General features: G+C 40.8%; 1 protein-coding gene across 2 annotated transcripts in view; it reads left to right on the top strand.

Annotated features, from left to right (window-relative positions):
- The first annotated feature begins 2,307 nt into the window (after positions 1-2,307).
- mecom (MDS1 and EVI1 complex locus) overlaps positions 2,308-27,039 on the top strand; it is a 147,534-nt gene continuing 122,802 nt past the window's right edge. Inside the window, exons 1-2 of one of the 2 annotated variants that reach the window (XM_034700893.1) lie at positions 2,308-2,600; positions 3,196-3,260. The gene's annotated coding sequence lies outside the window, so the exon portion shown is untranslated. Of the gene's footprint in view, positions 2,601-3,195; positions 3,261-24,960; positions 24,997-27,039 lie in introns of those variants that run through there. The other variant, XM_034700892.1, reaches the window with a different exon arrangement.

Raw genomic sequence — 27,039 nt, 5'->3', positions numbered from 1 at the left:
CTGAAGTGTCTGAGTTTATTTTGTATTTTTCCAACTTTCAAGATTGCTTCATCTAGTCGATAGCTGATTTTGTGAGCCGAGTTTGAGTGCTCAATGTGTTGGAGAGGATCTGATTTTCTTGGCTTGTGTATTTAAATTATACTGTGCTGGTAAGTAAACCACTGTAAGCAAAAAACTATAGAAAAGAAAAAGCAGCTATATATCCTTATTGGAATAGATTACGAAACATTTTATTGAAACATTATGCCACACATACCTTTTAGGAAGTTACACTGGAGATATCTGAAACATTTTTGTGGAAGGCAATGATTCAGTGTTTACAAAATCCTGGAAAAACAACAAGAAAAAAGTGTAAGTACGTATCAAAACTGATAGCCTTAATCTCTTGTTCTAACATCCTTTTCACTTGTACCGAACAACAAGTAAGTTCGGTCCAGTTATTTCCAGTTGCAATTGCCAAATCTGTTCTTTTGGAGAACACAGTCAGTGATAAACAAGCCCAGTGTTCAATAAGTTCTCCATTGTCTTAAAGCATCTTAATTTAACTCTAGAGCAGAAAATGTAACAACAACATAACATAAACAGTTTTAATGGGTGGTCATTGCTAGGTTGTGCTGATAAACACAACCAAGTATGTAACCAAGGATTTTAAGTGAGTTGACATTGCAAGCAATATAGCAGTTTTGTTGTTTCTATGATTAAACATTAAGATGATAACTATACTTAAATTATCAACATGTGATTCTGTCACTTGTCTGGCAAAACACAAAATAATAAATGAGAGGTGAGTCTAAAAGGCATCTAACATTTCTCTTTGTTATGAAGTTTCCACTTTATATACCTCCTATCAATTTTACACACATGACAGAAAGGAATATACCGTTGTGCTCCTAAGCTTACATACCCTGGCAGAAATTAGGATTTCCTGGGTAGTTTCTGTTGCCTTTATGATATAAAAAGAGTAAACACAGTTGTTTGATAAAAATGTTGCTTCCCCCAACCACTAACCATAAGTGAAAAAAAGTGTTTCTCTTATCATTCAAATTGTCTGAAAAATAGCCAAAAAAAACAGAAATTCTGCCAGGGCATGTAAACTTATGAGCACAACTGTATGTGGTAAATCAAGTAGCCATACTTAAAGCTTTCCTTACAAAACCAGCCTTGGAACTACATGTGATTTTCTGTTTAACAGTATTCCATTATGTAATTAATATCTAAAAATAAAAATATTTAGAAATATTATTACATAATATGTAGCCATTAAATCAGGGATATTGTCACTTAATGTGGTCATGTCCATTGATATTATAATTCTGGTCTTCTGTCCAGACAGAGATTGAGAAATGTCTTGGCATCAAATCAGAAATGGATCCAAAGCTATGTGTTCTTGGTGTTATCTCCTAATCTGGTCAAAAGGCTAAATTGCTCAGTATCATGCTGCACGCCTTTCAATCCTGCAATTCTGGCTTGATGTACATCCACCTTTTGTCAGTATAGTATGGCAAATGATTATCTATTGTTCCTTATGAGAGGTTATCCAGTGTATAGCCAGGAACATTAGATGACTTTATCGAAAAGTGGTCCCCCCTTAGTGTGTATTTTGGCACTGAGTGGTTATCAATACCTGCATTGAAATAGACTGAGATTTTATTTATTTTTCTTTAAATTAATTACAATATTTAATACTACAATATCTCCCCCTTTTAGTGTGTCTTTTGTTTTTGTCTATTTTTATTTTTTTAATTTTGTGAATTGTCTTAATTGTCCATATTTCTATATGTGCTTATGAAGGTAAAGCAGTGTAAGAAGGGGGAAAATAATATAAATCATATTAACTTTGATATATGTATGTCCCAATAAAAAAATATTACAAAAAAATCAAGGCTATCCATCAAAGATTCCTAGTTAAAATCTGCTTTATACTGCCATCTTGTGGACGTTTTGTAAATGAGCGCCATGTTGAATTTTGCCCTTGCAGTTTGCTGATTGAGGACTGCAGTGCAGACAATGATTTCGATTTGAAAATGACACAATATATCTAGGCTATGTGAGGCATTTGTGTTGCAGCACATAGCCCACGGTGCCGTATGCAAAATTAAATCCATATTTTTGAATAGACGTTCCAGAGACAAAGACAGTCCCCTGCCTTTTAAAATGCCTACGAGCCCGATTGCTCATGATTATATATTTCGAGATGTGAACTTTACTCAAATAAATATTGTCAAGTATTTACTGTACTACTGTATCGTTTCAATTTGAATGCATAAAACGTTGCTTTTGCGCCAAAAGGAAACGTGTGTCACTGTAATTGAAGGCAAGCACGGGTAGAAATGTGTCGTTCCCCTCAGTATCCAAACTATAGTGTATAACTGTATAAAACACGCACAAAGCAAGTCAAAAGCAACACGCGTTTCAAATGAGCAGTGTCGACGGTGTGGTGTAGGCTATTCAACCTAATACACAGTTATACAACTTCTGTGTAATATTAATGGGCTAAGTGCTTTCACAGTGGGAAACCCTCTGCTTGCCGTGCTTCGAAGAGGTGACGTGAAGCACACACCATAATAAAGAGGCAGCTGTTAACTGCTTTGGCTTTCAAGGTAAGGGAACGCTGACTCAGGGACGTAACATTAATTTACTGTATATATATCAAAGATAAGTTAACAATAAAAACACGGAACAACAATTAAAAATAAAGCTATCTGTCTATTCCTGGCCAACTTTCAACACGGTATCAGTCCAAGTATGCCGAAAACAGGTCATATGAAGCTATTGTGCAAGTTGACGCAGCCTTTGTCTTTGGCAACTTCGACTTCTTTTAGTATCGTTTTGACTTATTAAACGGTTTATTTGACAAAGGTTACAGTATGCCTACATAACAACAATGGAATAGGCCTAGTAGGCCGCCTATAGAAACCAGGCAAATGACACAGCAGCACGAGCATACGATTTGAAAGCTGCAGGTTAAAACTTTTTTTTCCCCTAAGTGTCACACAAACTTAAAAGTTAAACTCTGTGGACTCTGAGGATATTACAAAAGCACACAACTAAATGTTCCTCAAAAACCCGACTCAGCCAATTAAATGTGTAGCACGTGTTTCAGAAGGCTATGTTTGCAATGTACCAAATCTTCATTCCTGCTAGGCGACTTTAGGTACAATTGGAAATATTATGTCTCTCCTTTCTTTGTGCTAGAAGGGCTGCACAAGAGGCTGTATTGTCAAGCGGTATCCCTCCGGCATTCACTGTCTTAAACTAAGGTAAGTGTTAATTCTCAAAGTAGCTTACTTTAGCCTACAGGCCTATAGGCCCTGCGTCTGCACTTTTAGCAATAATTAGCTATGAGTAGGCCAACATGTAGCCCAAAGGCCTCAATCTGCAGGTCTGAATGGTCTACTTGGACAATCAATTATTATTTTCATCGTTTTATTGGTTACAAATATCGTACAAGGAGGAGGGATCTGGAAGAAGTATTTAAGTAATTTGTGGTGCATGCCACCACTGGAAAAGACAACACATGACCAAAAAATATTAAATTAATGTTAAACAAAACTTTGATACAACTTTGTAAAAAAGAAAAAAAAAGTTATATGAAATTGTATAATACACCTGCAAGCTCTCACTGAACCAGCTACTAATTATGCTATGTGTGTTGATTAAAGGAACTGTGAGGAGATTTTCACCAGCTGAGAAACAGACTGAAACCAACACTGATGCCTCTTTATGACCTTCAAAAGCAAACAAAACCATAAACAACAACACTGATACCTTCTCTGTTGTTATTTTTAATGCCTTAAACCACTCAGAGGGGGTAGGTGTCAGACCACATGATTGACATTTGGCTTTAAAAACACAATTTTTTGGCTGTTTTTATGGCAAATAATCACATTGAGTAATACATCTGGCTGCTAAAAGACAGCAGGGTGAGGTTTTTGTTGAAAACGCTACTTTTGCATGTACAGAACAAGAGATAAGAGGTATCACTTTGTCCACTATGGGGCGCCAAAATTGATATAAATCAAAAGTTCCTCACAGCAGCTTTAAGTGCTCAGCACAGTAAAAGTTAAGTTTTACAAAGTTATTATTTTTTTATATTTCGCAGCCTATTTTGAGTGTAGTCCTATTTTATCACACCCTCAGAGTAAACATCTTATCTTGTCTATTATTTTGACTTTGCTGCAAAATGTGTAGTGTTTTAGCCTGCAGTAAACATATGCACCTGTGTATTACAATCAGCTTATCAAATAGTGGGGAGTGCACATAGGTGTTGCTAATAACATTAACAAGTTTATTTCATGCAAGTGATTAAAGCTGCTGTTGGTAGTCGTGATATAAACATCAGTGCGGAAAGAGATTTTGAATGTCAACACTACCCCTCCCCTCTCTGCTGTTGTAACCCTGCCCACAAAAGATTGTTGTGCGCGTTCTCTGAGGAAGTTGTGGCTTCCGAGCTAATCAGGGCGACTTAGTGGGGCCGTCACTTGACCAATCAGGACGGAGGATTGGAGATTAGCTTTGATTGGTCCGTCATAACGGGAACGAGGGGAATAATAACATTGATTTATACATAGGCATGGCATTGGAAAACACAGAGTGTTCACAATAGTCTCAAATTACTTCACTTACACTTACATGAGTACTGATAGGTATTATGACCTTTTCTCCAAACCCAGCAGAACAAAAGTAACATTTTTGACACCATTCATACCAACAGCAGCTTTAAGTGCTGTGTTAGGGAATTCCACTAAAGGTTGAGAATACTGCAAGTGAACTGGTTTTCAATAACTTGATGCTGTTATCATGAGCAAGAATCAATTTGGCACTCAGATTTAGCATATGTGAGTATTTCAACTACACTACTTTCATACATTTTTGCTACTGCTATCTTGACCTATGCCTATTAATATGTGATTTACAGAATCTACTGAGACAATGGTGCTCTCTATTGATTCCCTACATGTTGACAGATATTTTCAAACCAACAATTAAATGTTTCAATGTGATGTCTGAAACAGTCAGACTTTTTAAAAAATGACAGAGCTTTCAGATACTTTTCACTTTAGAGGAGGGTGCTAAAGGTTTCCGTGGGGTTATTTTTTATTAAACTCAAGCCTTTGGATGTTTTTTTGATTATATAATAATAATAATAATAATAATAATAATAATAATAATCTTTATGAATAGAACACTTTTAAAAATACATATCACAATGCGCTTTGCAAGGCAGCAAAAATACAAGTGTAAAATCAATCACGTGTCAGATTAAATAAAATCAGGAAAGTCTCTTATAAACGTATGTTTTAAGGAGTGAATTAAAAGAGAGCATTGAATCAGCAAACCTAATTTCCTTAGGCAGAATATTCCAGAGTTGTCCCCCCATTGCTTTCAGCTGAGTGTTTCGAACTGCCTAAAGATCTTTGCCTGAAGATCCCTAAGTGCACACCAGTGTGTATAGGGTATTTAAAGGTCAGAGACCTATTAAGTGCTTTAAAAGTAATCAGTGAAATATTAAAATCAATCTGAAAACAAACTGGCAGCCAGTTTAAAGATCTAAAATAGGCATAGTATGGTCACATTTCTTGGTCGTGGATTAAAGCCTGGCAGCTGAGCTTCCACTAACTGAAGTCTGCCAAGGGATTTTTGATTAAGACAGGCAAAGAGGCTGTTGCAATAAGCCAGCTCTGGTGAAATTAGAGCAAGTAATATAAACTCTGTGTCTTTAAAAGTTAAAAAAGATTGTATCTTTGAAATATTTCTAAGATAATAAAACCATGACTTTATACGTTTTGTGATGTGTTGTTCGAAATGATGATTGATGTCAAACTAGATGCCAGGGTTCCTTGCAACAGGCTTGGTGTGATTCACTGGGATCCCAGCAGATGGCACAGTATGTTTGACCATCTTGCTGAGGACCCAATTTCAAGGATTTCAGTTGTGATGGAATTCAGCTCAAGGAATTTTTTTGACATCCAGTTTGTAACATCATATACAGTCATGTAGTGCACTCAAAATCCCAGGGTCAGTGGCTTTACAGGTACAGTTGCGTATCATCAGCATAAAAATAGTGTGAAACACCATGTCTTTGTATTATGTGCCTGAGGGAAAGCATGTATACATCATCGGTCCCAAAAGTGAACCCTGGGGGACGCCATATTTAACAGGAGAATATGAAGACAGGTGGATGTTCACATCAACACAAAACCCTCTGATTGTTAGGTCAGATAAAAAACAATCTATCTAATCTTCAACAGTGTGGCTGCTTGGTGGTTTAAAATAATCAGAAACACAGCCAGCAGCCAGGGAGGGAGATAAAACCATTATATCCTTGCTTTTGGTAGGACGGTGTCAGCAAGATGTTGTACTTTCAGTTTCAAATTGGGTTCTCCCAGAAACATGCAGGTGGTGCAGAAATATCAACAGAGAGGAATATGTAGTTACTCAGAGCAGGGGTGTGTCCAGAGTGGTGGCCATCTGATTGGTCTGGTTGGCCACCCCAAAATCCTAAGATATGATTGCCTATTGACTAGTGGTGCAACGGATCATCGTTGATCCATACGGATGCCTCTCCACGGTTCGGCACGGACGTGGTCCGCGGATAGGTTGATGAAAAAAGTTGCGCGTGTTCACGTGATGACCGCACGTTCAATCCACACTCACTCGTCAAGTGCAGCGGTAGTCATGGCAAGTGAAGCAGCAGAGGAACTTGAAAAACCACCTGCATCTTTTAAGTCACATGTATGGGAGCAGTTTGGTTGCCCTGTGTAATACAGTGAATGCTGAATGTGCTTGAGCCACACTATGAAATTCTGTTGCGCACCCACTAGACCAGAGGCTGTCTGACCTCTTTGTGGTCCCTGAACTGTTATTCCTTTACTCTGTGTTTTGGTCGGGTCAACGTGTGTTACTGGGTCTCTTAGGCTGTTTCCGAAACGGCCTGCTACATACTACTTACTAATGTAGTAGGCAGTAGGTATTGCCTACTACATACTGCGTTTGAATTTAGTATGCAGTATGACTGTTCTGTCCGATCTGTCATGCAGCATGCTGAGCCAGACTTCGCTGGATTTCCGGTTTCGGAAAGCGGAAGTAAACAACGGCGAAGCCGATAAATAAAATGCTTATTTAGCATCAATTTATGATTTAAAAAGTTAGGAAGTGGTTTATATGTAATTTGATAACTTTCACAGCACCCAAAAACAGATTTCCTCCCGTCAAAAAATGAGGAAAAAGAAAAAGCAGAACGAGTGCTGTGCATTATGGGAAACAGTACGCGAGGCAGACTGGTCCGATGCACACTGAGATATTTTCCCGAATCAGTAGACATCCGGGGAGTTTTGGCTTACTGCAGATTTTGCTCTTGTTCACATACTACATACTACATACTGAATTTTGGACATATCAGTACGTACTGCTAGTATAGTAGGCGATTTCGGAAACAGCCTTAGAGTCCAATGCTGCGGGAGCAATTTTTGATTTGATTTGATTTGATGACTTTATTTCGAACATGTAAAAGTAAAAAAAATACAATTTAAAAAAAAAAGCAGAAAAGAAGAAAGAGTTATACATACATAAAATAAAAAGAAACAGTTTTACAAAAGAAACAAAATCAATATTAGCAAGCAGTGAAACAATTTACTCTACATGTACGAAAAGGAGTAGGAAGAAGTTTAAAACTTATCTAATCCTACCCCTTTTAACTTTCACTTTCATTTATGGAGCAGTTCGCATATTGGCACTTTGCCAGCTGTAGGACCCTAGAATGCACGAAAACGGTGTGTTCCAAGTTTGCAGCTCAAAGAAAAGTGGACGGTGAAAATCAGCGATTGAAAGAAGAATGGAATGAAACTTCTGAAGTTCCTCTGCTCCTTCACTTGCCATGCCATGACATGCAGTGAATGAGGCAGGACTGGGCCCACAGATGGGGTGCTTTGCACAAGCAGTACATTTTGAGTTGAATCTTGTTTTTATTTAATGGGCAAAAGTTTACAGGTGTTTTACAAAATAAATGGAGGTCAAAGTTATATTTGTCTTGTCTTGTTTTTTTGTTTGTTTTTTTGGGTTTTGTTTTTTTTGCGTATCCGAAAAATGATCCCATCCGTGACTCAAAACCGTGATCCAATCCGAACCGTGAGTTTTTTGATCCATTGCACCCCTACTATTGACAGAGGCAGTACTTGCACTATTGTGCTGTTAGTAGCTTTCTTTACATCAGAATGTCTTATCTTTAATAGGTCTATAGGGTATAAGCATCAGTGTCTCTCAAAACAAATTTTCTTGTTCCTTCTCCCCTTCGCTTTATTTCCTTGCCTTTCTCCATTGCCTTAGATGACTTGCCCCACTCAAAAAAGTCCAGACATGGCCCTGGCTCTGAAGACTGTGTTGGCAGGTATAAATGACTTAGCATCTTGCGCACTGTTTAAATATATTATTGAAAGATTGTTTTGGGAGGATTTGACCATTATTAGATCTTAACATTTGAGAAACTTAAACTAGCCAATCATCCTACTCTGCTTTAACATCATTCAAACAAAACTTTATTATGTCTGGTTTGAGTTCAAAAGCAGTGTGTTGAAGCAGTGAACTGCAGATACAGTCAGTATTGAGCCATCTTATCTCTGCGTCCAAAGCATTACATCCATTCGTATCTTCTCTTTATTGCCTCACAACCGGGAACCTGACAAGGATTCCACTGTCTGCTGTTACTGGAAAAGGAGATAAATAAACCCTGATTGGCTGTCCCATTGATTACCTGTCACATTCCTCTGTTGACAGGACTGATGCAAGAGGAACATCAGTTAAGCTGATGGGGATGAGTTTGTTTCTAGAGATGTGTGGGTGTGTAGGGAGGGCCCTCATCAAGTAGCCCTAAGAGATAAATGTGTCCATGGCCAACACCAGCCCTATCAATACTACTTCAGCAAATTGTCTCAGGAGCGCATCGTAATCTGTCTGCCATGGTGGGTACTGGGTCCAGAAGTGGCTGTTAAAATGCACTTTACCTCAGTACAAGTCAGACTGGGTCATTAATCCTTAAGTCACTTGATCAACTATTAGTTTCACAGATGTTTCCTTTCACAATGATGACATTTGGGGTTGTACAGTTCAGCTGCACGATTTCAATAATTCATAATGTTTGCTAAAACAGACAAACTCATCTGTGGACACAGCTCAAACACTACGTATGAGTATCCACTAGATGGCGGTACAGTGTAATGTATATCCAACAACTAGGTCGTCTAGCCACACTGATTCAGCCTCGTGCAGTGAGTTGGAGCACAGACACTTCTCAGTGTCAGTTATGCGTTTCTAAGATATCGTTCCAACGTATTCTATTTTGGAACCTGTATTTAGTTAGAATGCAATTTTTTTATTTTATTTTGACTTTTCGGTCATAAATAGCTGGCATATGTCTGATTCGGCAATTAATCAAACATAAGACATAATTGATAGTTTTGGGTCTTGGCTCGATCAGGTTTTCTTCAGAAGTAGCAACACTTTTTATGCGTCTATATATTGACAAAGACTTGTCCCCTAAACATTTAACATTGATAATAGTACAAGTCGCTTTTTCATTCTTTTTAAATGTATTTCCAGGACACCCACCTTCACAATGACCATGCATTAAATAAATGATCTATTCATTACAAATCAAAATAAGTTACCCGAGCTTTGATTCATCTACTGCCAAAGATGCGCACACATAATGTGTAAAAGCGGGTTTGAATCAATTGTGTTGGAAACAACTGCTCTTTTCTTTCGTTTTTTTCAAGGGGGTAATATTAAGTCTTTGCCCAATAAGGACCGATTATTTTATCCGGCATAGTGTTATTTTATTACATTAGGCTACTTGTTCATTGGAAGCTTTCACTGTGTTTGATTGGGTCGATAATTCTCCTCACGGGACAGCAGGCACAAGGCCAAATAAAGCTTTGCTTTCACTGTAAAAGCGAGAAGAGCCGGGACTTTCTCCACTGTTAGGCCTGTGTTTTTTAGATGTGTGTAAAAAAAGATGATCATTGAAAACCCCAACAGAACACATGTTCTTGATATCTGTCGATCATTCAGAAGCCTAACTATGTGAATGATGGCAACACAATAATGGATAAGTTAAAGTGTGGGCCTGCGGTGTTGAAGTTTTGCGGTTTCCTCCTGATTAAAAAGTATTTTAGCTCGTTCTCTTTTTCATATCTAGAAATGATTTAAAAATAACCCTTTATTCTAAAAAATGAGAATAAAGTCATTTTTATAATGTACCTTAAAAATACAGGGAATGAAATGATGAAATGTACCTATTACATTCTCCGCTGTTTTAATATGATTGGATTAATAAGTCACAATCTCAGAGCATCAATATCCTGCGCTCCAGATCTTTTATTTAGGTTGCAGACACAGGTTTGGTCGGACAAAGCAGTGATAAATATCCCTGTTGATCACTTGATTGATTACCTTCCTCAAAGGTCACGCGGGCGCTGGTAATTTCCTTGTGCCGCGGGCTCCCTTTTCACTTTTAGTCTGCCTCCACACATCCATACAGATCGTGTTATTTTTAACCCCTTATAAGCTAAATGGACCCATACTGTAAAACGCTAAAATCAACCAAAAATTAACCAAAACTATTTTCTGCTTCAGAATCATCCGTTTAATAATATTTAATGAAGCTGGTTCGTGAACTGCTTATTTGTATGTGATTGCGTAGAGTGGAAGAAGTGAGACGAGCTTTTAGTACATACTTAAAACTGTGGGGGTCTCGAACCCAATTAATTTCTAATAATTACAATCCATGGGGCTATGGGGATCTGTGCGCCGCTCCGCCCTGCAACCAGGTTCACAGTATCATAATAAAATAAAATATGAGAAGAGAGAATGCAGAGAAGGAGAGGAGACGAGGGAAGAGGAGAGAGAGAGAGTTATTGCGGTGAATGAAAACTGTTTCCATTTAGTCTAATTGAGCGCGCCGCCTCTCTTTCTCCCCCCCCCCCCCCCCCCCCCCCCCCCCCCCGTTTGTGCGTACGCGCAGCGCGCCACCTTCCCAGCCGTTGCGTAAAGGCGCAACCCACTTAATAGCACCATTTATGTCATTACAGTGGAGGTAGAGTGAGGTAGAACCACAATAAAGTCCCAGTATTAACTTAACCTTCGTAGCTCGGTATTTAAATGAGGATCCATGTTTCAGAGATGTCTCACTTTAGTTTCAGTTATGTTGACATCTCTTAACGTTTATATTTTTGATGAGAAAATATCGTTGTGTATAAGTCCCTGAAAGGTTTTGTTGTTAAGTTTGCCAAATGTTGCACATGTGCTGTATGTACCACGTTACCATGCGACTGGTCAGCTCCTTGTTTTGACATGATGTCACGACTTTAATCAGTTTCAACACACTTTGGAATCGATAGCTCGAGTTCACGACCCATTAAAGAGTTCATCTGCCAGGTCAGCATGATCTCATGCGGATCTAATTAATAGCCAATTACTTTAATTATACGTTGTCTCTATTTGGAGACATGTGCGGCTGCACCTTTTGATATAAATGCATGGACTGATATGTGAATGCAGTTTGACTGGATTTTATATTTTTATAAACTCGAGCATTGGAAAACAAAAGATGGTAACAAATCATGAATAGCTTCTTTGTATTTGGCCTGTACTGTATTTTGCTGATATATGACTCAGTATCTAAATATGCCTCTATAAAATGTTTATGTGATAACAGCAGACATGCAGGGATTTTATTGACTTTCAGTGCCTGGATGCCATGCATTTATGAGTGTGGCCTTTTTCTTGAAATTCAAAGCAAGAAAGAAAATGTTTTCCGCCCACTGAGATGAAGGTTCGCATTTTTGTTCTATACCTTGATGTGATCGTTCTCTTTACAAGTCAAACCAAGTGATGAAATTTACGCACTGCAACAGACACGTCTCAAATAGGCATTAATACTGCGCACTTAACATATTGTTAATTGTCAGCACAAAGAGAGAGAAAAGCTGGGCACTCTTATATTAGAGCTGTCAGTCGACTGCTCAAGCGGGAGAGGGAGGGGGAAGTTTTTCATTCATTTCTAGTGCTCGGTATGATCGAAAAACGCAATTAAAATCTATGAAATCTTGAATGACTATATGCAGGAATCGTAATTTAAGCGAACATTGATGAATGTGAGTTCATTTAAAGAGAAAGGGTGCGCAGTATGGTTTGAGAATAAGGATCGTTATAATTAATGTCCGGGGCATGCCGTGATCCGGGGTGCAAACTGCACTGCAAAAAATATCCGTCTCAAGAGCGCATTCTGTTAGTTCCCAAAAACCGTGTTCATTTTTTCAGAAACATTGAGACTGGACATCCTTACTGCATCAGGGATTTTAACTTTAAAAAAATATATTTATAAAGCCTGTCGATGTAATCTTTATTATAACCTTTAACAATATGTTTTGCTTTTTCCTGTCATATCTAAAGACACATTTTATTATTTTGATCTAAAAAGAAATCAGATCTGCCATGGGCGCATCTCTGTAACAAACTTCCCACACGCGTTAAATAAACAACACAACTTGCTCTGTGGCTTCAGCAACGTTAGATATTTTTTACAGCGTGTCCTACTTTCTCGCTCAGTGATCGCTGGAAACTGTGACACCAGTGGAGATGTCCACGATTCACGCGTCTTGACCAGATCAGGTTGATATCAAAGTGATAAATCGTCCCAAACTTTTTCTGGCACTTGCTGCCGGCAGATTTCGGGCTCTGCGCATGTGCGAAGGTGTCCAGACTGACAATGCTGGAGAGATAGCGCGTTTGGATTGAGAGAAACCCAGAGAAAAAGGACAGAGAAAAAACAAAAAGGAGGAAAAAAGATCCCAGAAAAAATCCAAACAAACCCACGCCGAGAGACTGGCACCATGAGGTCCAAAGGCAGGGCACGGAAACTAGCCACGAGTAGGTGCAACATCCCTTTCTTTTTCCTTTGCAAACATGCCATCTTCTTTACCTAGAGACTGTCGCTGTTATGACCGCGTTTATCAAGAGTTTCTGTTACGGTTTAATTTCCTCCAGAAGACGATAATCCTCACTTCCTTCAGTTAAGAGGGACGACACGATGATTTTGTCGCGGAGGAAAAACTAAGAAACACTGTCACGAGAGTAGAGTAAACTTTAAAGTTTGATGAGCGATGGAGGAACTTTGTGCAGGGCGTCCGCTCTAGCTTTGGACTTTCTGGTTGCATGTAGTGGGCGCTGTAGTTTACTGTAGTGGATTCTAGTCCTCTGCATCGGCAGTCGTGCTGCAGTCGCTCCACGCTGCGGCTGTGGGCTACCGGTCACTTCAGTGCGCGGGGAGAACTTGGAAAAAGGCAGGTTGATGAAGAGAAAAGTGGAGGATGTAGAAAGGCATGTTTCGGGGAAGAGGAGCTTTGTATGTTTGTGACTTTTTGTGTCTGTGAGTCATGCAGTTCATTCTGAGCTCTTTTTCGTGCGTCATGATGGTTGATTGTGAATTTATATGTAACCCTAAAAATTGTAATTCAGACCTTGAGGTTTTATTTCTTCCGATGTAAGAGCGTTGTATTTACAGACTGTAAAACAAACTTAAATGCAGGAGATACTTCAAACTGTGTCAATAAAGGGCATTTGGGATAAAATAATACTTTAAAACAGTCAATGTTTTCAGTAGATTACTTATAATATCAAAACACTCGTCATTAAATCGATTTAATTACTTGGAAAGCATCAGCTTGAATAATTTATGTAGGGAGATGATTGATAAGGCTGTTTAGGAATTGATTTTCTCCAATAAATGATTAGACTTTTTTTTCCAAAGCTGCTTCATTAATGTTTTTCTTATGAGTCAAGCTTTTTGCATCTAACTATTATTTTGATTGTTGGGATTGTGACCATTAAGAGCACAACATTTATCTAAAGTTATACCTCACATTGTTTGGCAGAAATGAGAAAAGGTAGGTGAAACTAGAATGTGATGGGCCTGTAAAATGCATGAAAGTTTTTTTTTTAAGGACTCATTATTATTGTCATGACAGTCAGAGTTTCACTTTGGTGACCCTGCTTTCACCCAGTTTAGCTGTCATGTGTCTGCATTATGCACTCATAGAACTAATTTAAGTAAATAAAAAACGTGTTTTAAAAGCTGCAACACTGGTGTATATTTATTGAACAATCAGCAGGCTGAGGAGTTGATTCATGTGGTCGCTTAAAGTCAGTTTATTCGTTTTCAGGAGGACCCTAGAGGCCATCATAATTTTATCAAATGCATTTTTATCAGGCCATTTAGTTTCTATGTTATGAACATAAAAATATTATAAATCTCAAAATGTGTTCACACTTGGAAAAGGAAAGACATTCAGACAAGCACACGCACGCGCACTGTCCTCAGCATCAACAGGAAAGCAAACACTTAATTTTCTTTGTCGCGGCCTTCCAGGTCTCTTGCCTGTAACGCACAACTTCGTCCCAGTGCAGTTTGTTCAGACGCGCACACAAAGAGAACAAACAGCAACCGCACCAACTTTTCTACAGACTCCCAACCATTAAAGCCGTGCTGTTTTAAACGAGGGATCATTCCCCATATTTAACGACCGTTATTTTCGAGATGGGAGACGAAAGTTTCTGCACTTTAAGTCAGACCAGGGGAATGTTCAGGGGTCCCCGGAGGAGCGGGCCCGCTCTGGCCCCCGGCCAGGTCTGCACAGTGTCAACAGTGAATATTTAAATTCCCAGACCCCTCATAAGAGCTCGGCTGGTAAATGCGTTCAGTGTGTGCCTCCCGCCTGTCCAGAGCAGTCGTGTTAAAACGGGCATGTACGGGGGCCTCCTTGCAGAGCCGTGTGATAAAAAAGGGGGTGGATGCAATAGAGGAGGTGATGGAGAGGTGGTAAACGTGAGAGTGATTGATGGAGGTTGACTGATTAGTCCGCACGTCCAGATGTAATGCGGTGCGCCACAAAAACGCACTTCTGCTTCCCAACTAAGTATAGCCAAGGCGTGCAGGCCGCACCCCGCGGTGAGCTGTGGGCTACAGAGAGTTGGAGGAGAGGGGCTTTGATGATCCAAACTAGTTTAGTGTAGGCCCAATTAAAGATCCGTATTTGTGTCACTAAAAAAAAACTTAATAATAACATGTTCAGTGGAGTTAATTGGTTGAATATCCTAGAAGCTACATTGACGATCAGTATAAATTAAACTTGCAGTGATTTTGAGATTTACAGACCTGGAGTATGTTAATCTTATTTAAAACGTTTCTAAGACGGTTAAAATAATATGAACCTAAAGGATGTTCCATTAAAATTATTTGGAAGCTTAACAAGAACCAATGGAGCATTTAAATCTTTTAAATAGTGTCCCAAGGCACACACTACAATTTGATAATCATTTTTCACTCTGACCACACTATTTTGTCAGCCATCACTCACTGGTTAGCCTGGTCTCCAAAAAGGAGGCTCGTTTTACTTAGTGGATTAATATCTTAAAAAACTGACACCCCTTATTGGAACGTGAGAAGTTGTGCGTGCGTGCGCGTGCGTGCGTGCGTGCGTGCGGGTAATAGAACGAAGAGGGGAGAAGAGAGAGGCCTCGCGCTCCTCGGTGTCACGCTGTCTGTCAGCGCCTCTCCTCTCCGCAGCTGAGAAGCGCGTCGTCCTCCTCACATTGTGCAATGGGCCATGCATCTCGCGTTTGTCTGGCGGAGCTCATTAAAACGGTTAATAGATCGGCCCATTTAAAAGGTGAGAGGGAGCGGGCCGGCGCGAGGAAAGTGAAATAGAGACCCCATTAAACAGCCCTTGTTGTCCCGGAGCGGTGCTCTTTGCCTGCGCTCTGCTTGGTGCCAAAGATCCGTATACAAATGTCCCATATCTCCTTCCGTAAGAGAAAGGGTCAAGAATCATAGAGGCCCATGGTCGAGGTTACCTCCATCCCCTCTGTGATTTATTTATCTTAATTGTTTTAAAGTTACTTATAGTGCTAATAGACATATGGCTTTTTTAAAATCAAGTTATAATTTCTTGGCCAATAATCTGAGAAAAATGTGACTGAATATTTTATCACTTCAGCCAGACCTTTTTTTAAAAAAAAAAAGATTCCCATTTATTTCCGCGCAAAGACTTGCTTCTGAGTTTTTCAATCATTAATTTGTTTACTTAAGATGATGAGCATAACACGCTCTTGAGTTGTATGATAAGGGTCCCTAAGCTATTTTAGAAAGGTCACATGTACTTTTTACAAAGTCAAGGATGTGTAATAAAATGATGAACACACACTCATGAACAAGTAGCACTGCTGCTGCTTGTCAAACACATCAAACCCTCACACACCTGCACAGCGTTTATGGACGTGTTAGTTATGTTCTGATAAACCAGTATGTTTGTGTTGCTGGATTTGGGGTGGTGGGGTCGAATGTGACCCAGGCCCTCTCATCTATCAACGCCCCCATCTGTCTGACAAGTAGTCCACTTTCCTCCTCCTTATGACGGGACTAGGGTCCACCCCCCCTTTAGCTTCAGAAAATGGCTCTGTTGGAGGGTCTCTGATGTTAATGAGTGGACCAGGACTCGCTCTCAGCGCTGTAAACAGAGCTGATGAGGTTAGTGGTTTGTTTATGCGCTGTTGTCACCTGCTTGAAGGATGGCCCCTGTCCCAAGTAACAAGGGGGCTTCCAGGCCTCATCAGGGTCCTGTCTCGGGCCCTGACATAGCAACCCCCTCTACACTACAGTCTCCTTTACCTCAGTTCATGATCTGAGTGAGGATTTGTATCATTCATAACAGCACACAGAACACGTTTTGACTCTTGGCATGCAAAAAAAGAGAGAGTGTGAAGTAGTTGTATCATCATGTGTTACACTAATCGGTGAGGCAGTAGTGTTTTTATGTTGATGCTGATGTGTGTGTTGTTGTTGGGGGGGGGTTGCTGTGTTGTGGTGCAGCGGCCCAGACAGGGCAGTGTGGGAACACCAAGGGTGGATGGAGGGAGGGGAGGGTGGGAGGTGGGTGTGCAGCAACATGTCAAGCCTGGGAACTGCTGTGTGTTTACCACAGGGAAACGGTACCAACACAGAACAATGAGTGTGCCTTACCCCTTCTAAATAAAAAAAAGGCATTTCAGCTTTCTTCTCCCCCCTAAAGGTCATGGAGTTAGAGATAGGGAGTCCACACAAAGCCTCCAGTCTGTCGGCAGTCCCGTCTGGCCCAGTACGGTGCCAAGGCTGAGGTCATTATCAACAGCGCAGTCCCAAGCTAAGCATATTTTTATAGATTCTGTGTGTGTGTGACGGGGAGGTTTGCATGTGTGTATTAGCTCAGAGTGTATTTGTGAGTAGCAGAGCATACGCAGAAAACAAAGGCGCTCTGCAAAGCATAAAGTGTCGTAGTCAAATGTGTGACGTGCCGCCATTTTCTCATCTCAAATTGCTCTTAGATAAATGACATTTTGCTGAGTTGAAAAGTTTACTCAGACATCAAACTGATTTGTGTGTCGTTATGATGTCTGAGGAGGTATAATGTCAACAGATTGCTGATGGTGCGGTCTGTCTGGGCTATTAATGAGGCGCTGTGAAGTTAGCACTCCTTGGCATGCTCTGAGAAGAGATGTCTGTTAGCTAATTAAAGAAAGTCAATCATTTTATACTCCAATCAATTACCTGAAGCAGGTGGTAGAAACAGGGCCCGACACTCTGGCCTCATGTCTCACAACAGCTAACTACCCAAAGTCACTTTACTACATTGTTGAGAGCTTTTATGAGGCGGGAGGATAAACAAAAGCTATGATATGAATTTACTCTTGCTGCCAATCATTGTGTGATGCACTCAATTCCAGAGTGTGGGCATGATGTTTAGTTTGCATGTCACTTCACTGTTCACTGAGTGATCATATTCTCTGTTTGTTTCTTCAGTTACCCATATTTGAATAACATGTTTTCCAATAATGATATCTCTCTTCAGTTCTGGTGTGCTGAAGTGACATGTTTTTGCTCACTCTGTTCTACTTTCAGTCACTGAGAGTTGACATAAAGAATATTGTTTTGCTTTGTTCCGACCTTACACACTAAAGGGAGCACTTAGCTATAAACAGGAATCACCCAACAATCGCCTTGTGAATGTGGTGATAACAGCGTGTTCCAGCTCTGCTTGGGGATCTCCCTGGGTGGAACAGGCTGGCCTGAGAGATGGCAGGGGTGAGGGAGGGGAGGAAGGGGACAGGGAGAAGAAAAAGACATTCCAGGGGTGAAACAGGCCATCAGGTCATGCCCATCTGTGGCTGATCAGTGGCAGAGGGGACAGAGCAGTCAGGTGCGTGCGTTTATGTGTTTGTGTGCTGTGTGCAAGTGATTCCTGTAGACCTTTCATCTCAGCCACAACTCCCTCTCCCCCCTCAAAACTCTCCACCCTGAAGCTCATTAAGCAGTGACCTCTCACCCTCACCGTGTGGGAGAGATGAGGGAAGATGTGGTGATCAAAGCTTTGGTCTTCCTGATGAAGTTTGTGCTCCAGCACATTCACCTGATAGGATGTGATAGCAGCTGTCCTGTCCTGAAACAGTGATGCTTACAGTGAGAGACACAAAGTGTCACAAAGTTACAGCAAGCTGTGAATCCATTAGTAAAGCCACTGAGGGATACTAGGGTTAGTACACTGTAAAAATCAAATACATACTGTATGTCTTGCATAACTTTCTGGTGGAAGCTGTGTCAGCTTTTGTGTTGTATTTGTATCAGATCAAGATCTTTTTAATTACATTTGTAGATTTTTTTTAATGTATCTTATTGCCTCTCAAAATTCTTAATTTCAAGAGGTGGGACATCATTGAAGAAGCTCCCTACGACCAGTTTTTAGAGGTCCAGCTTCTATCCTCTGCACCATCTCACTCTCAGCAGTCCTCTCACTGTTCCACTCCTAATCCCATGTAGGAGGAAAGGAAACACCATGTCCCTGTCTTCTGAGATCTGTGTTGATGACTTCCTTTCTGTGCATGTGTGTGTTTGTATCAACCATGCACCTTCCGTGTGTCTGTGCAGCCGTGTTGTTGGTCAGTCAGGGTCGCAGCGGAGGAAAGAATGCGGCCGTGGAAAGGAATGCAGGGCTGATTAGCGCTGCTTACCTGTAAGTGAACTGGACGTGCCGGCGTGTGATGAGACCGAGGAAACAAGGGAACAATAGGACAGTAGAGATTCCTTTCCACAGTGCATTCCAGCGATCCTGCAGCCGGGGCCCCCTGCTCGGAGCTTTGATGAACCCTTCTTGCAGCTTCCTGGGATTGTCGCTCCTCCACAAACACAAAAACATGAAGCGGTCGGTGAGCGGGGCCAGGGAAGAGAGAGCACGGCCCTCCTCAGGATGTCCTGTTTTGATTAGCGTTAGCATCCTAAATGCACCATAGAAATATTATTCTAACACGGAGAAGAGCTTAGCAGTGACACATCCACTTCTTTCCACTGTTTGTGACCCCCAGGGTCAGATACACTACAATGAGCCAGGAATCAAAGAGGTGCTGCTCACCCAGTGATCCAGCTGAGGAAATCATGTGAGGAAAACAAGGTGATAAAATGATAAGGAGAGGATTCAGGGTCTGCAGGTGGAAGTGAGAGAGGCCAAGCTTTTCAAAAGTTTCTAAGAAACATCTGACCATTTCTGGAGTTATTATAACAAGATCACAATGATGGCCTTTCTAAGATCACTGGGGCTTTTTCATTTGACTGACAGGAAGTGATAAGTTGAGGAAGTGATTTTTCCTCATGATGGAAAGAGCAGATATTCCACCTTGAGTTAAAAGATTATGCCAGACTAAATGATTATTGAATATAAATAAAATACATTAATATCAATGTGTTAAAAAAAAGATTTATTTATTAGTAAGTATTGGAAATAAATCTCTTCTCTCTACTAAAAGATGAATTCAGTAGAAGCTTGATGACTTATAGTGAGCTGCATAAGCCAACAGTTGACATTTTTTTTAACTTCTTGTTTTACAAGACAGAGATTTAAGTTTCAAAAACAGCCGCATATAAAGACCACAGTGGCTTTAATTTCGAAGATATGAGCTGATATCAGTTGGAGGACACCCTGAATGAACTATAGATGTTGTCCTTTCAGTGAGTACTTAGTTGAGTATTTTCAGCACTTGTTCACAGTGTCCTCTTTCAGCAGCCCGCACTACATCTTTTCCGTCTCCTGTGGAATCAGAGAGCAGCGAAGCATTGCAGCATGGTTTGTTGTTTTGCTGGTGCTTTAGGGCTTTACTTTGACAGGAGGGCACCACTTTGTTCACCTCAGTGTCCAGAAGGGACCTCTAGGGGCCTCTGGGCCTGGACGTCTCTGTCAGGGCTGTAGCAGGGCTGGGGCAACGGGGGGCCCCGCTGCTTACTGGGTCAGTGGACAAGCTAATCGATTTTATCTCCGTTTCACACACCACGCCAAACCCCTACTGGCCTGATATTCACATGTTCACTGTTCAGAGGATTACAGTCCTTCCATCTCTTCTCTCTCTCTCTCTCTCTCTCTCTCTCTCTCTCTCTCTCCTCTCTCTCTCTCTCTCTCTCTCTCTCTCTCTCTCTCTCTCTCTCTCTCTCTCTCACTTTCTCAAGTTTCTGCTCTTGTTCTCCCACCACATTTTTTTGCTTTTATTGTTTGTTTTTATTCTTTTGTGTTTTGTCCACATCCCTTTCACTCTTTATCGCTCTCTCCATCCCTCGCTCTGTCTCTTTCTACCCTATCGAAGAGACATTTTAAATATAGCCTTCATGCCTGATCTCACGTTGGCGCTCCCCTTAAGGGAGGCTGGTGGGCAGGAGGAGGCGCCCTTCTTTTTTTTTCTCAGCAATTCCTTTGGATGAAGCGTTGGAACAAGGGAACGAAAGCTTTGGGAAAGGTCTGGAAACTTCCCATTCATCAGTGTAAGGAGATACTGCGCTGACAGTTAGCAGACGGCCAGCCAAGTACAACACGGGACAGCCGCGTGGGCCCGCTGCACTCGGCTCAACAGACAGACAGACAGAGCGAGAGCAGACCAAACACCCCACTCATCTCTGTTCGAGGACAGAACATGTGTTAGCGTTTAAGGCATTATTCTCTCCCTCTCTCATGGAGTGTGAACAGTAGAATAAGTGAATGATTATGGGTGCAATCATAACTAATATGGTAATAAAGAAGAGCAGGGGGCAACAGAGTTTAGCACTGCAGACAAATAATGATTAGATGGTGCTGTGGAAGGAGTGGAGCAAAGTGAGGTTAGATCCGTTATATATAGATTTGGCAAAATTGACAGCTCTTTTCACATCTTAAGGTCCTGAGAGTGAACTGTGTGCTCTGTATTTGTTTATAAGTGACACAAAATTTGATCAGGCTTTGGGATGAGATTCTACATTCATTTACGCACACGCACAAGGCACACGTTTTGTTACTTCTGGCAGAGCTGCATGCAGACTAGACTTCCCTGAAGACTTTGAAACGAACTTCACCAGACTATTGATAAATTCTGACTGACTACCATAATAACATGCTGAAAAATATATAAATAATCCCGAAACTGACTAAATTAAGGCCAACAACAACTATCAGATGGAGGATCAATAATCACATCATCGTGGTATATCTAGCTCTGTAGTCTTGGTGCCTAAAGCTTATCAAACTGCGATGGTTTTATGCAGTTATGTGATGTGGTCACACCTTGGTTAGGTTTAGGAAATTATCATAGTGTTGACTTAAATAAAATCCCAATTTTGTAGGGTGGTTTCAAGGGGAGCACAATGGTCTTCTGGGTGAAAGAGAATGAGCTGTGCTGTGATGGTGAAGGGGCTCACTGAAGTAAAGGTGCTATTTCCTCCATAACCATGCCAATCCAGGCCAAATATGAGAGTCCCGTCTACCTAAACCCTCCTCTCAGCCTTTACAGCTGAGTAGAATCCCTGCATGCCCTCAGGGGTAGTAATACATGCATGAAAGTAAAGATTTATGTGCACCTATAGTGCACCTACACATGCTTGAATATTTATCCATCCTTAAAGGAAATTTGGACCCAACACAGTCACATACATACTAAACATGCACCTGTGTAGGCTAAACTGGGACGGGACGGCCTATTGTGACGGCAGAGCAGGGTGGACATTGCAGGTGCAGGTCTGTGTCTCCCTGCCCAACCATCAATCGCTGCCATCTGACAGTTCAATCTACGAGGGGCCGAGCAGAGCAGCCGGCTGGCTACCAGGGCAGGTCATTACTGAGCACGGAGGCAGCCAATCGCATCAGCGATCAATGACAAAGGCTGGAGAAGGGAGAGAGTGCAAAAAGTGAAGGAGAAGTGGAGGGAGGCAGTGTTGAGAAAGATAGAGGGAGAGAGAGGCATGTAGAGGCAGAGATGTAGGGATGAAGGGAGGGGTTCAGCAGGATAAAGGTAGTTATGCTGAAGGTCAGTTCTGAGTTGTGGAGTGGGTGACAAACAGGCTGTCAGCTGCAAAGAAATTGAGATATTCATCTGATGCTGCACGACAAAAAATATGGCCCCTTGCATGTGCACGCACATAAATGCACACAGACACAGTCATTGCCTTAGCAGCTTGATGGAGAATGCAGCAGGGGAATTTAGTGTGAGCTATTGTTTTATGAATTCCATATACAAGGTGTTGGCAGTCTGCGCCGCCCTTTTAGTGGTCAGTTCGGGCTGCGCTGCAGTAAAAGTAATGACTGGCTGTGAATAAAAAAAATCAGTTCATGAAAACGCCACAACTCCCCTGTGGCTCCGCCTCTACTGCCCACCGCGTTACCATGGGAACAGCTGCCGTGGCGAGGTCTGTCCGGTGGTGTTTACCCAGCCCCAAGAAGTCAAACACAGAGGGAATTCCATACGCTTTACAACATGAAGTATATTTCATAACCCAGCGGATGTCGTTTTCACTTTCTAACCCATGTTTTTCCTCTAACTTTCTTTTTTTTTTCTGGAATATTGAAGAGGGGATAAATTGATGTTGTGGGAGACAGTATTTGGCCAGGGCTCTGATAGAAAAACAAAGATCTCTTTTTTTCTCCCCAGAGGCCTAGAATAGCAGAACTGGTCGTTTATTCTCCGCTATCTCTCAGCAGATCCACTGGCCTTCTCTCCCAGAAACACACACTCCCTCTCTTTCTTACACACACACACAACATCCCAGCATGGACACCACTGAGTGATGATGAGTCATTACAGAGAGTGTGCCCTTCGACCTCTTCCAGTCTTTATGGATCACTCTCTGGCAAAACCATATTCCCTAATGCCAAGTTCCTGTCCATCTGCCTGCCTGTCTGTCAGACAGTCAGGCCCCTTAGTGTCTCTCTCTCTTTTCTCTCCCTCTCATACTCTCCCACTTTCTATCTTTCCCCCTGAGTTTTCACACACCAGTTCATCCCAGACATCTCTGTCTGTGTTTATTTTAATAACATACAGGGAAAATATCTTCCTTTCCCATTACCAAATGTTTGAATTTGATAGTTTTCATGTATTCCACAGTGAGAATAATGGACATAAGTGTGGATCTGTTTAAAGATCATTTTTAGATGAACTTGAGTGAGGCTGAAAGCTGTCTAAGGGCGTGGTAGTTTACAAGACAGATTACATCTATTCATCCTTACCTACCTTTACTTTATTGCTGAGATTGGCATGCAGAAACAATGTACTCAAACTCACAGTAATCTAATACATCTCTTTGCATGTAAATGTTTTCCCTCCATGTATTTCCTGACTAATATAATCATACATACAATCCTGATAATTCCTGCACAGCGGAGTAGAGCAACAAGGGAAAGCAAAGAGAAGGAGTCAGATTGTATTTCTACACATCCTCTTCTTCTTTTCTATGTTCCTTTGTTAATTCAATACTACCACTATGTCAAGGGTATTCTGTGTAGATCAGGCTGCTATTAGGTTTTTTTGTGGGTGCTAGCATTTGATCCTTCTCCCCACAAATGCAATTTGTTCAGCCTGATTTGATCAGTTGCAGCAGCATAGTTGCTTGCACGCAGAAGGAGATAAACCTTCAATACAATAGGAGTTAAAATGTTGTTGCATTTTACGAGGAAACTCTATTACAGGTGTGCTGGACCACGGGGCCCGCTGCCTCTGATAAAATGCTCTTTGGGTGTTAATGCAATTCAGATTTTGCCAGGCCCGGAGACTAGCAGCCTCTGGGATTTCGAAACTGGCTCTGAAAGGAAGAAAACAAAGTCAGGATCGAAACCGTACAATTACAATGGTGGAAACTTTTAAGGGCACTTCCTGATGTAACATAGTAATCTCTCATGGGACACCAGAGAGAGGTGCTGTATAATTTTGGTGATGTTTTTGTGGAATATGAATTGTTGTTGTATGCTAGCACAGTGCATGTATCTTGTAAGTTGGCATTCCTGCACAGTATATTCTTTTGACAGGGAGCATATATAACAGTATACCAGGTGGGAAAAAGGCATCTGAAACATGACAGCTGATAAAAACAAGTAACACATCTCTGTTTGACTGAGGAATGAGGCTGTTAAGAGAAGAGCAGAGTAATCCATAAGGCCAGCACAGTTCAGTTTCTTTGTGACAAGAACATGTCTGACATGTGTTGACAACTTGCTGAAATCGTTGCAGTGCATGATGCCAAAATCCACAACTGACAAAGCTAGGCTTTTATCCCACAGCTTGCAACAGATGTGCGGTCTGTAGCACCAGAAACAGTGGGAAACCAATGCAATGATTATTTCTAAGGTAAAATGTGGCTGAATATCTGCAATCTACAGCCATATAATCACACCTGTGAGTTTTTTCAGATTTAATTTGACTTTTTTTTTCTCCTATTTTTCAAAAATGTTTATGCTGTGACTATTTAAGACCACTTGGAGAATTTACCACAGTTGTCTCAAGATTTACACACCACTGAAAATAAATCTGGCCCCCAAAACAACTGACCCATTTCTTCCCCCTCAGGGTTCAGAGTCATAGAGTGCATGCTAGCTGTCACACCATCAGCCAGCTTAGAGCCCCACAGATCAAATACAGGTATGATTTATGTCCGCTGTCTCAGCCTTCACACTGCATGTTCTCCTGCATCCGAGCTTTTGGCCAAATCCAACCACAGCAGTAATTTGTCTCCTTACATGTGTAGGAGGTAGAGGGTGAAGGTCAGCGAAATGAAAATGACCAGACCTGACTTAATTGTTGTATCTATTTGTGGTTGGAGACAGGATGTCTGTCCGCATGTCTATCTGTCTATTGGTCCATCTGTCTCGCTTCTGTCTCGGTGCCATGTTTTGTGTCACTGAGCTGAGACCCTCTGGCTGCAGTCAGCCATCAGAGGCCCTGATCTGATCCAGCATAGTGCAGGGTTCACTGAAGAGATCTGTCTAGGCTAGATGGTATCATTATCACAACACACCGCCTGATGGAAAAGTTTGGAAGAGTTGTTCCCATCTTTGTCCAGATTCATCAAGCTCATAAGAGTCCAAAACACTGCAGCATTGATAAGTGTGACTTTATTGTCAATTCTATGCTGTAAAGTTGAACAAATACACAAAAAGTTTTGGGTACATTGCTCAGACACCCTTCTCTTCCCACTTTAATGCCAGCTTAGCACACTGACAAGGTTAAGCCTGCAAATTATGGAGGGAAATGCTTCCTGTGAGCGATTACATTTATCATGTATAATTAGGAAGTTCTGCTATGTCTACACATGATGACCTCTGACCCTGAGTGTGGCAGTCGCAGGCTGGTGTTGCCAGACACCCAAATGTGCTGTTAAAGTAGCGTTAACCCACAAAGTCTGGTTTCCACTGCATGATTGAATCTCTTCGAATTCCTTCTTTTTCTAAACCTTTGATTTAGAAACTTCTCTGGGATTCTTTTACTAAGAAAATCTGTAATTAAGTCCACAACTTCAGATGAATTGGAAATACTGAAACTGTATTGCGTTCAGATGCCTAATTTGTTCTTAAAATCGATAAAAAGAGCAATTTTTCACATAATGTTGTGGAAACATGATGGAGTGTAATCATGAGTGGAACACAGATTTTTCATTGCATGCTATTAACATAGGAGGTTGCACTGATCCTTTTACATTGAAAACTAACATTTTGGATGGTCATTTTTTAAACAAATGTTTAATGAAGCAGCATTCAGTGACATTGGGAAATGATAGATATATGATACGATACGATTAGAAAGGATATGATACAATACGGTGCGTTACAATACCAAATAATACAACACGTTACATTACGATACGATACGTAATAATATGATACGATACGTTACGATACGTCACGATACAATACGATACAATACAATTCGTATAACAGTAACCAAAAGATATAATACAATACAAAATAATACGATACTATGCGTACTATACGATACGAAAGAATGCGATACAAAAAGATACCTTACTATATGATACTATACGATACGAAAGGATACTATACAATACGATAAAAAACTATACAATACGATACATCACGATGCATCACGATACAAAAGAATACGATAAGTTACGATACGAAATGATACAATACGATACAATACGATACATTATGATAAAATGTGATATATTCCTCACCACTTATATTGTCTTTTGAATTAGAAATGACCATTTTGCATTGTAATTTTTAGCTTTTTTTAGCATTCAGTGCAATTAAGAATTGATCGACTTTATTATACGATATAATACTTTAATTTACTTCTGTCACCATTTATATTGTCCTTGTAGAAACATCTGTGGAGTCTGGAAGAATCTGTGCATCAGAAAAATCCTAAGTGCGTATTTGACTTGTGTCCACAACTATCATGTTGCTTTTTCCATTGAATAACGATGAACCACAGTGACTTAAACTTACCCTTTAGTGAGTCAAGAGTGAAATCATTTTTAACCTTTCTCATCCTGGCATTCTGAAGAAAAGTGAATATCTCAAACTTCATGTCTCTGGCTTCTCTGTCCTACATATTTTTCTACGTATTCAAACCATCTCTTAATCTTCATCTTTCTTTTTTTCCCCTTTGTTTCATTTTTTTTATCTTTTTCTCCTGCTGCCCACCGCTCTGTCATTTGTT

The sequence above is a fragment of the Notolabrus celidotus genome, chromosome 14 (assembly GCF_009762535.1).
Source record: "Notolabrus celidotus isolate fNotCel1 chromosome 14, fNotCel1.pri, whole genome shotgun sequence".
Classification (NCBI taxonomy): Eukaryota; Metazoa; Chordata; class Actinopteri; order Labriformes; family Labridae; genus Notolabrus; species Notolabrus celidotus.
This window is presented reverse-complemented; position numbering and strand designations above follow the sequence as displayed.